This window comes from Haliotis cracherodii, unplaced genomic scaffold (assembly GCF_022045235.1).
Source record: "Haliotis cracherodii isolate W230 unplaced genomic scaffold, xgHalCrac1.p SCAF_5, whole genome shotgun sequence".
In the NCBI taxonomy this organism is placed as follows: domain Eukaryota; kingdom Metazoa; phylum Mollusca; class Gastropoda; order Lepetellida; family Haliotidae; genus Haliotis; species Haliotis cracherodii.
The window spans coordinates 36,157,010-36,167,172 of NW_027266308.1; the positions used below are offsets into that span (position 1 = coordinate 36,157,010).

General features: G+C 41.7%; 1 long non-coding RNA gene across 1 annotated transcript; it reads right to left on the reverse strand.

Annotated features, from left to right (window-relative positions):
- Positions 1-275: 275 nt before the first annotated feature.
- Positions 276-9,612, reverse strand: LOC139443954 (uncharacterized). Its single transcript, XR_011651738.1, has 3 exons — positions 9,533-9,612; positions 2,594-2,768; positions 276-922 (listed from the first exon to the last, which is right to left on the reverse strand). It is a non-coding gene; the product is annotated as an uncharacterized lncRNA (long non-coding RNA).
- Positions 9,613-10,163: the final 551 nt, after the last annotated feature.

Consider the following 10,163-nt stretch of genomic DNA (forward strand, 5'->3'; position numbering starts at 1 on the left):
CGTAAATGTGAGTAGTATCATATACGTAGATGAAAGCATCTTCTACGTAAATGTGTGTAGTGTCATAGACGTAGATGAAAGCATCTTCTAAGTAGATGTGAGTAGTATGATCTACGGAGATAAAAGTACCATGTTACGATGTACGTACATAATAATATTTTCAGAATGTGGTACTTATACGCTTCCATACCGATCAACTCACATATGATATCCTGTATCATATTGGAAAGATAAAACAATACTTACAGTATTTAACAAATTTATTTTATGGCTACATTGACATGGATCCTTGTCCTTAACATTTTATTCAGTTGTCCTCAAACAATGGCTTTTTACCTCATAATAATCTACAATTGCGAACCTATTTAAAAAAGGCATTACAGAGTCGTACCTGCGAATACATTCTTTCCCTTTCATCTTAAATTATTAAGCAATCATTATGAAAACCGTTTTGTTGGTTTATTGAACTCCAGAACATCCATCATCATTGTGTCAGTGACCCATAACAATTTCAACGTAAGACCTTAACAGAAAAATACTTTAACGATAACTTTTTGTCCAACTCCGTTGCAGGAAGTATCCAGACTCCATCCGGTTCGATTCTTGATGAGTAGATCTAGGGTGTTAACTGGAACACTTATTCTGTAACATGCATCCCCGGGTTTCATGTTGAAATGTTTTGAATGCCATTATGTTATAAAAGGGTCACTTTAACAGGTCTACGTCTAGTGTCTAGTGCACTGTCTGGATGTGAAGGTGATGACGAAATCAAAAGTCAGTTTGTTGAACTTGGATTCTACTTGGACAAGAATTTGTCAAGGAGTGCTGGGTTCTTGCAGGTGCGGCCCACCCACACCATCCCGGGGGCGTTGCAGGTCCCAGCAGCGCACACCTCGTTAGCGCAGTACAACATCGCTTTAGGCTGAAATGTAATGTGAAATAATGTTATACATTGCCCTCACTTCTGGATTACAGATGAATTCAAAATTTGATCTGCGACTACTCATTAGCCACCCGATCCCCACTTTATACCAACAGTAACCATCACCCAACCGATCCCCGCCTTACACCAACAGTAACCATCACCCACCCGATACCCGCTTTACACCAACAGTAACAATCACCCACCCGATACCCGGTTTACACCAACAGTAACCATCACCCATCCGATCCCCGCTTTACACCAACAGTAACCATCACCCATCCGATACCCGGTTTACACCAACAGTAACCATCACCCATCCGATCCCCGCTTTACACCAACAGTAACAATCACCCATCCGATCACCGCTTTACACCAACAGTAACCATCACTCACCCGATCCCCACTTTACACCAACAGTAACCATCACCCATCCGATCACCGCTTTACATCAACAGTAGGCATCAGCCACCACATCCCCTCTATACACCAACAGTAGCCATCAGCCACCCGATCCCCTCTTTACACCAACAGTAACATCAGCCATCCGATCCCCTCTTTACACAAACAGTAACATCAGCCATCCGATTCCAACTTTACACCAACAGTAACTATCAGCCATCTGATCACCGCTTTACACAAACAGTAACCATCACCCATCCGATCCCCTCTTTACACAAACAGTAACCATCACCCACCCGATCCCCACATTACACCAACAGTAACCATCACCCGTCCGATCCCTCTTTACACCAACAGTAACCATCACCCACCCGATCCCTCTTTACACAAACAGTCCCATCACCCATCCGATCCCCACTTTACACCAACAGTAACCATCACCCATCCGATCCCCACATTACACCAACAGTAACCATCACCCGTCCGATCCCCACTTTACACCAACAGTAACCATCACCCATCCGATCCCCACTTTACACCAACAGTAACCATAAGCCATCCGATCCCTCTTTACACCAACAGTAACCATCACCCATCCGATCCCCACATTACACCAACAGTAACCATCACCCATCCGATCCCCACTTTACATCAACAGTAACCATCAGCCACCCGATCCCCGCTTTACACCAACAGTAACCATCAGCCACCCGATCCACACTTTACACCAACAGTAACATCAGACACCCGATCTCCACTTTACCAAACAGTAACCATCAGTTACATTGTAACATTGGACAAGTAGTTGTTACAATATTCGTTCTGTGTGAACAAGGCCATGTTCCTCCTCGTTGTGGTCATTAATGCCTTGACTTACAAAGTTATTAACATCACGATGGTTGATTTGTTCATTCACTGTCCTTACGTCCAAAATCTCGGAAAAACCAAGATTTTCAGGTGTTCGTAAGGACGTAACGGAGAAATCAACATCTACTTGCCATAATCGATAGATTCGAGTGATATTCCCGTCTTAAACTATGTTACGGTTGATACTATAATTTCTCTATAATTTTGCATAATGATCTATAGCATTTTACTTTAAATGCACGTTCAGGATAGTCTGTGAATTCCTTGTCATAATCAACTGCAGCCAACATAGGGTGACCTGACCATAAAGGTGTCATTCGAACTAGGCACTTAGTGAAACAAACTTGACAAAGATGAAATGAGTGATCATGATCAAAAGCATGGAAGACTGAAGAAACTTACAAATCCGGTGAAACACATTTCACACATAAACAGACATGCGTGTTCAGATCCCATGTCTTTCAGTCCTACTTCCGGTAGCGTGGGCGATGGCGTGACGACAGATACGAGGAGTACCATTGCGCATGCGCAGCTGAATAGGGTTGCAGAAGACATACCGAGCTTCTTTGTTCAAAGCCTGTAAAGAAAGATTGTGGTCATGAATACTTTATGTTTCACACATCAAGTTAGTTTAACCTTAAGTTGTTATGTCATATAGGTCTAGCGCTTTGATCTGGGGAGTACTAAGGTGCCTGGCGAAAAAAACTATACATTCATGTTTGATGGTGGCTAAAAATGAAACACAAAAAGAAATGATTATTCGCTGGTGATGTATTTCGTACGGGTATCATAGTTGTGTTTGGACCTCACGTTTGTTGTGTTTCGGCGACTGTTTTCAGTCCAGTAACGTTTTGTTAACGTTTGCATTTTTCGATAAAATTCAATTTTCAGGTTTCTACTTTCTTTTGCCCGGCAGGTTACGTTTGTTTGTTTGTTTGTTTCTTGTTTGACGCCACACTCGCAATATTCCAGCTATATGAAGGCAGTCTGTATATAATAGAATCTGGACAAGACAATCAAGTGATTGATATCATGAGCATCGACCCACGCAATTGGATACGATGACGTGCATCAACCAAGTCAGCAAGCCTGACAACCCGATCCCATTAGTCGTCTCTTTCGACAAATATGGGTTGCTGAAGAGCTATTCTACCCCAGATCTTCATTGGTCTTAGTGTTAGGTTATCGTAGTGGCACACTATGTTAAGCACAGGAACTACCCCCTAGCTTGGCGTGTTGAAGTGGGTTGGTGCTTTTAACTCCACTTTGACCAATAATTCAGACACGTCACTGTGTGTCAGCTATATGTATAAGGAAAGACGGTCTTATGGGAATTATCACAGGCAGCACATACGGTCCAAGGCCGACCTGCAAACCCTGGCACGAAATACCCACACACGACAGTGACATTAACAGTAAGCAAATGTTTCGTCAGTTTCTTATATTAAAATTGTATGTACATGTACTTCGAAATCAGTAGTGCATGTTTCTTTCCAAAATAGCAGGATTAGAAAAAAAAAACTATATAAAATCTATATAATCTATCTATCTATAATGTATCTGTACATACTAAGTTGTAGTGTCAAGATAATGATCTTGAAATTTCAAGATAAAACGGTGTCTTGAAATTTTAACATAGCATCAGGGAATTTCAAGAATGTTTTTAAAAAAAGTCAGTGGCCCTAAAAGGCTTCCATAATAGTGAAGCCCATCCATACAGACAGTGCTGCCCGTACTGAATTGTCCGGTTAAACGTTCCACTTGACGCATCGGGGCGAACCAACAGTGGAACTAGCACACCTTTGAGCTTCCTTGGATATCGCAAAAGGAGATAAGCAATAAGTCATAATATTCCAGTTATTCCATGAATTAACTTTGAATCACAAGTGTAAAGAATCGATGGAGCCAATTAAATGAAGCAGGAAAAGCTCAAGTGACTTCTTTGCATTACGAATGACCTTTCAATTCTGTATTGTGGGGATGACCTACTGTCAGATCAGACTTCACGACAGTTGCTGGTCTGGTGTCATATGTATTCATCCTAGCGTCATCTTGTCGGGAGCAATCCTAAGTCTGTGATTGCAGCAGATGCGCCCTAAGACAGTGTCCTCTAATTGGCCGTCATCAACAGCTTGTCTGCCTGTACATGGGGATGGTGAGTGAGTGAGTGAGTGAGTGAAAGGGTCGATAAATGTGTGATTGAGTTAATGGGCGCACGATGGAGTTATGGACGGATGAAATGAGTGGGTTGATGTATTAGTGAGTGAGTGAGTGGATGAGAGTCTATACAGATGTGGTTGAGTTGATGTGAGTGAGTGAGTTAGTGCGTGAGTGGATGAGAGAGTTGATAAATGTGTGATTGAGTGAATGGACGGATGGATGGGTGGATGCTTTTGTTGTGAGTTCGTGGTTACTAAATGAAGATGCAGGACTGATGTAAGTTTGGTAGCTGTGGGGAGTCCGGGTTCCAGTAAGTCCCCATCAACAGAAAATGATGGGCCAAGACAGTATACACTTGAAAAATTAATTTGACGTTATCAAAACGTTACAGTCGCCGAAACACTCGAAGCTTAAGGTCCAAAACACAGCCCGTTGGTTGGCGTGATGGTTTGGGGAGGAATTTATGGCAACCAACTTGTCATCATCCGTGGCAACCTCCACCTCCAGATCTACAGGGAGGGCGTTCTGCAACCCTTGGTAGTACCATCCTTCACAAACAGCATCAGGGAGCTTTCTTACAGCAAGGCCGCACACGACAAGGGTCGTCGTTCTCCCTTTGCATCCTTGTGGAATTATGTAGATGGTCACATCTGGAGGTGTCCTCACCCACTACAGAAACTGTCAAAAACTCATTTTCCGGAGGCAATGGAGCTAACTGACTATAAGAGTCCACTTCCCACCCTTGCCGAATAAGGCCGGAGTTATATTTTTGGCTGGACAAACGAGTCTATGCTTAGTCCAATCAAAATCGCGGTACGAAATCGACATCCAGTTCGTAAACTACCGTGCAGATTTCGGTCGATTGCAATATTTGCAAAGCATGTCAACCACCAACTCGGCGTCGACAGATATTTTGCAAATCTTTCCATGTTTTTAATCACGGTACACGTCGCGAAGTAAGACCCGTTATATAACAATATAAATGTTCATTATTGATCAGATCATCTTGACTAGGGTCGGCCATTTTGTTTGAAGCAAATACAAGGTGGGAGGTGGAATCTGATTGGTCAATGGGAGGGACATGGAGGGACGTACCTAGTTAAAGCTACTGGTGGCGCTACGATCGAGCCTAGAAACTGGACGTTTATAATCAGTTAACTCCCTTGCCTCAAGGAAGATGTCAACAGCTGTAAGACGCATTGAGGGACGAGGGGCAACGAATTCGCAGTGACGTCATACAGCTGACGACATCGCCGAGACGGCGAGCATTGGCGTAGATTGGTGCTCGTGGTGGTCATTGTCGCTGTTGAAAATAATATCTGTGAAGGAATGGAAATGATCATGACATTCCCTGCCTCGCTCTGCTCATGACTGTGTGCTGTGAAATTGCGACCCCTTGTTCCTTGAGACGTCATGTGCACGTCACCTGTTGTGAGATACTCATTGATATGATGCATGTAATATCGCCTTGGTATCGTATAAAATGTGTGACCACCGAACAACCATTTCTTGTTCGTTTAATTCTTTTACCACCATCAAACATGGGTGTATACTTTCTTTTGTCCGACACGCATGTTGGTTGTTAGACCGGTGGTCAGGATCGGCCACTGTTGGTGTATTGGTATCGAATCCGAATAGATCGTTGCTCATGATATCACCCACTGGATTGTCTGGATAGACCACCGTCATATAGCGGTAATGTTGTTCAATGCGGGAACAAAAACAAAATGGTTACCCAAGTAAGTAGACGCATGGATTTTACAGAAGCAAAACCACAAGTCAGGGGATGAGCTTGAGAACAATATTTTCGTATTCATGCTTTTCAAACGTTGCATGAAGTCAGTCAATATATGCAATACTAATTGTACTTTTAAGTAACACGTTGAATGCCCCTGTACCCGCTATTTCTAAAGCAGCCACAGTGGGGCGCTGGTCGGGTGACATTTAGACGCCATCAGCATTCATGGCTTACCCTGTCGACACAGAGAATGCCAAGCCACCTGAAGGTCTTTGATCACTCGTTATTGCCTTATGTCTCACTCACGACCAAGAACCAATCCAATATATATGCATATGTCTTCTGTTCTTATCTCCCAACATCCTCCTTGCAAAAATAGCTTTTCTTCTGGCCAATCCACTATTATACATGTATAAGGAATTTGTCTCAGGATAATATTTATTGAGAAAAGCAAGAATGTACACTCAACGGTAAATTTACTTTTCATTGTTTTGAGTAGGCGAATTGGGGGTTAACATTTTAAACAACATGTCATTTATATCACGGCGGGAGAAGCGATTTGTTTGTTGTTTAACGCCGCACTCAGCAATAATCCAGCTATATGACGGCGGTCTGTAACTAATCGAGTCTGCACAAGACAATCCAGTGATTGACATCATGAGCATCTATATACGCCTTTGGGATATGATGACATCCTTCAATCAAGTTAGCAAGCCTGACCACCCGACCCCGTTAGTCGCCTCATACGACAAGCATAGTCGCCTTCCACGGCAAGCATGGGTTTCTGAAGACCTGTTCTAACCCGGGTCTTTACTGTTGTACACTGTGTGTGAAGAGAGAGTGTTGCATGTTCCGACCCAGAATACAAACGGAGTTTGAGCAACAAGGGAAAGATAAAGTAGTTCTTTTGGTAAGGAGTTTGGTTTCAAACTACGTGTCCCAAGTTCTATATCCAAGATGGCGGGCAACACGTGAAATGCGAAGTTCATCCTTACCAAATTCATATGATCCCGTTGGCGAGTCCTATTATTCATTGACCATTAATGTATCTATCAGATTCTAACTAGAGAGCACGTGATGTACATCGGACACATGCTAATGCAGTCTGAAAATGTAAGATTAGCATCCAGCAAGTATTGTTCAGTATTGATCTGTGACGTCACACCAAGGTAACAATCAGACTTAGCAGACTTAGATAAAGGCGTGTACCGTCCTTGCCAATATAACCTGTCAACTTCTGTTTTATAGACCTACAAATAACCGAGGTACCGTGCCTGTTGTCCTCCCTTACGTATCCATCTCCGCTTTTATGTGACATCTTTATGTCATATTTTCCTAACTCTTATCATTCCATTCCTATCGAAGAGTGAGTGAGTGAGTCGGGTTTAAAGCCGCTTTTAACATTATTCCAGTTATATCACGGCGTGTCAGCTTAATGTGGGAGGAAAGCCCGAAGTGATGCAGGTCTAAGACGTTTACCACTTCGGTGAAACCCACGAGCACGGGTATGGTGCTGACAAACCTAGAAACATAATCGGGGCGAACCGGGATTCGAACCCACAATCATAGGTTTCTGGCGTGCCCAAGGGACGCAACTCTGCACAGCGAATCGCGGCGCCTTAGACGACTGGGCCACCCGTGCCACCTCCTATCGAAGAACAGCATCATGTTGCGGCATATTTTGTTATCTTGATGAAGACATGTACAATGTTCTTGTTTGTTCTTTAACACCCCACTCATATATTCCAGCTACATGATTGCGGCCTGTAAATAATCGAGTCTCAACCAGACAATCCAGTGACTGATAATGTGAAGAAGGATCCACGCAGTCGGGTTACGATGACCAAGGCTCCGAGCCTGACCACCAAATCGATCAAGTCGTAGCTGTGGACCTATTCTAACCCTGAATCCCCTAAGAGTGCGTGTACAAAATTCTGGTCCAATAGTCAATATTTGTGTACATATACAAAGGAACCCTTTAACATTCCCCATACATTGTGCACGGCATGTTCTTCTGAACCTACTCGCAATCAAACAGATGAACTATAGCGAGAGCGTCCAACTTAGAAAAGCCGTATATATCTCAGTATCAAAAATCTTACACAATTTAATAAATAAATTATCAGTGATTCCGTGGCATTTTATTGGCTTGCCAAAATTTTTTTGTCGTAATGTTTCCATAACGACCTGACGTTTCCTGATAATAGAATGGGCGGGGCTTGTGTTGTATTATTGCGTTGAACGATGTCACGTAATTCGTTTTGTTTCGTATCCGTACGGTTATTTTTGTGTTGATCCTTAAATATCAGTCTGGGAAGTTTATATTGTTGACGTGTTTATCCATAACAACTGGCTTCAATGTGTTCTTACGTTCATGGAGTTGTAGAGGTACAAACCGGTGTTCACACCTTCAGCAAACTCGCTATGCGTTTTTACACAGGGAACACACTTGTTTTTAGATTTTAACCTTCATAAACGCAAACATATCATTGAAGTCTTACATACGTTTTAACACCTTTACATTTCTGAAAATCCAAATTAAAATGGTTTTGCTAGGGCTACAACGTTACTTGTATGTGCCAACTTGGTTACTGACTTTGACAGTGTCTGAGCTTTTCAAAAAGCCATTTCTCTGATTTTGACATAACCTAGTTTCTAAAAAAACATATTATTGTTGGTAGTTCTTATTTTACAACGAATTGATCTGAATTCGACAAAAGCTGCTACATCAGCAACTGGGTGATTGCTGGTATTTGTAAAAAATGACGGGCAAAAGGAAGCATGTACATATTAATTGGATTTTACCAAAAAATTACAAACCTCATTACAACGCTACTGGGCTTAAAAACAGTCACTGAAACAGTGCAAACGTATGGTCCAAAACACAACTATGACACCCGTATCAAATACATCACAAACGAATAAATATTTTTAATTTTTTTTTTAGCGCAATCAACCATTGGTAATTATTTTATTTTGCCCGGCAGGTTACATTTGGGCTGGAGAACTACCACGTTAACGTAGAACACAACCATCGTTGATACATTTTCAACCATTAATAACCAATGTTTCATGTCGATAGATGAAAAAACTTTATTGACATTTTTATTACGACTTTTTACAGATTAGGTTTATCAGTAATTATATTAAGTTTACTTATTAGGCGTCAGCAAAGGAATTAAATACACCAGAGAGCACCAAATAACGTCGATGTTATTATGAAAGATGACAATGGAAAATGTTAAAATGATAGCTAAAGATGATAAGAAAAATTATTAAATCACGAAAAACAACATATACTTTGACAAAATGATATAAAAGATTAAAAAAACTAATAATAAACTGAATATGATAAGATAATGTAGTTTCGTTTATACATCTCCACATAACCACAGCGGCTATAGTAACACTATATCACGAACTGGAAGCGACGAAGCACTTACCTGAGAGCCGTGATGATGCTTGTAGCGGGAGGAGGTGAAGTGAACGCAGCCGATGGCGAGGAGGGATTTATACATTCCTAGTATCGATCCGATCGATTCCACATCGATGCCACTATCACAGAGATTGAACGCTAAGATCACAGATCACAGAGCTGGAAGCCGTTATTACAATCAGTGCCATGTTTGCGCTGTTGCACCAACAGTGTATGGTACAGCAGATAGATGATTAGTCCATAGACCGACCCATGCTCCTTTTAAAAATATATCTGTTGTACAAATATAGGGATTACTGTTGAATGTCTCGGTGCTATGACATAGAAAGTGTGTTGTTTGACGGTTAGTCACCAACATTTCACATGCCATTGTATTTTAGATATTCAAAGGCAGTCTATTTTTGTTACAGAAGAATTTTCAAAACACACTTTTATCTTCTTCAGCATTGGGTTATCGGTGGAGTGGTGTTCAAGAACATATTTGCGTCTGCAACCACGAACGACGTGAAACATGGGTTGGTCGTAATACCTGAACGGGGTAATTTGTGAATTAGTTTGTCGTGTACATCTGTACACAACAATTTAAGACGTTTAAAAAAAGCCGTAAAATAGGATTGTAAAGTCCGTAAAGACGATCC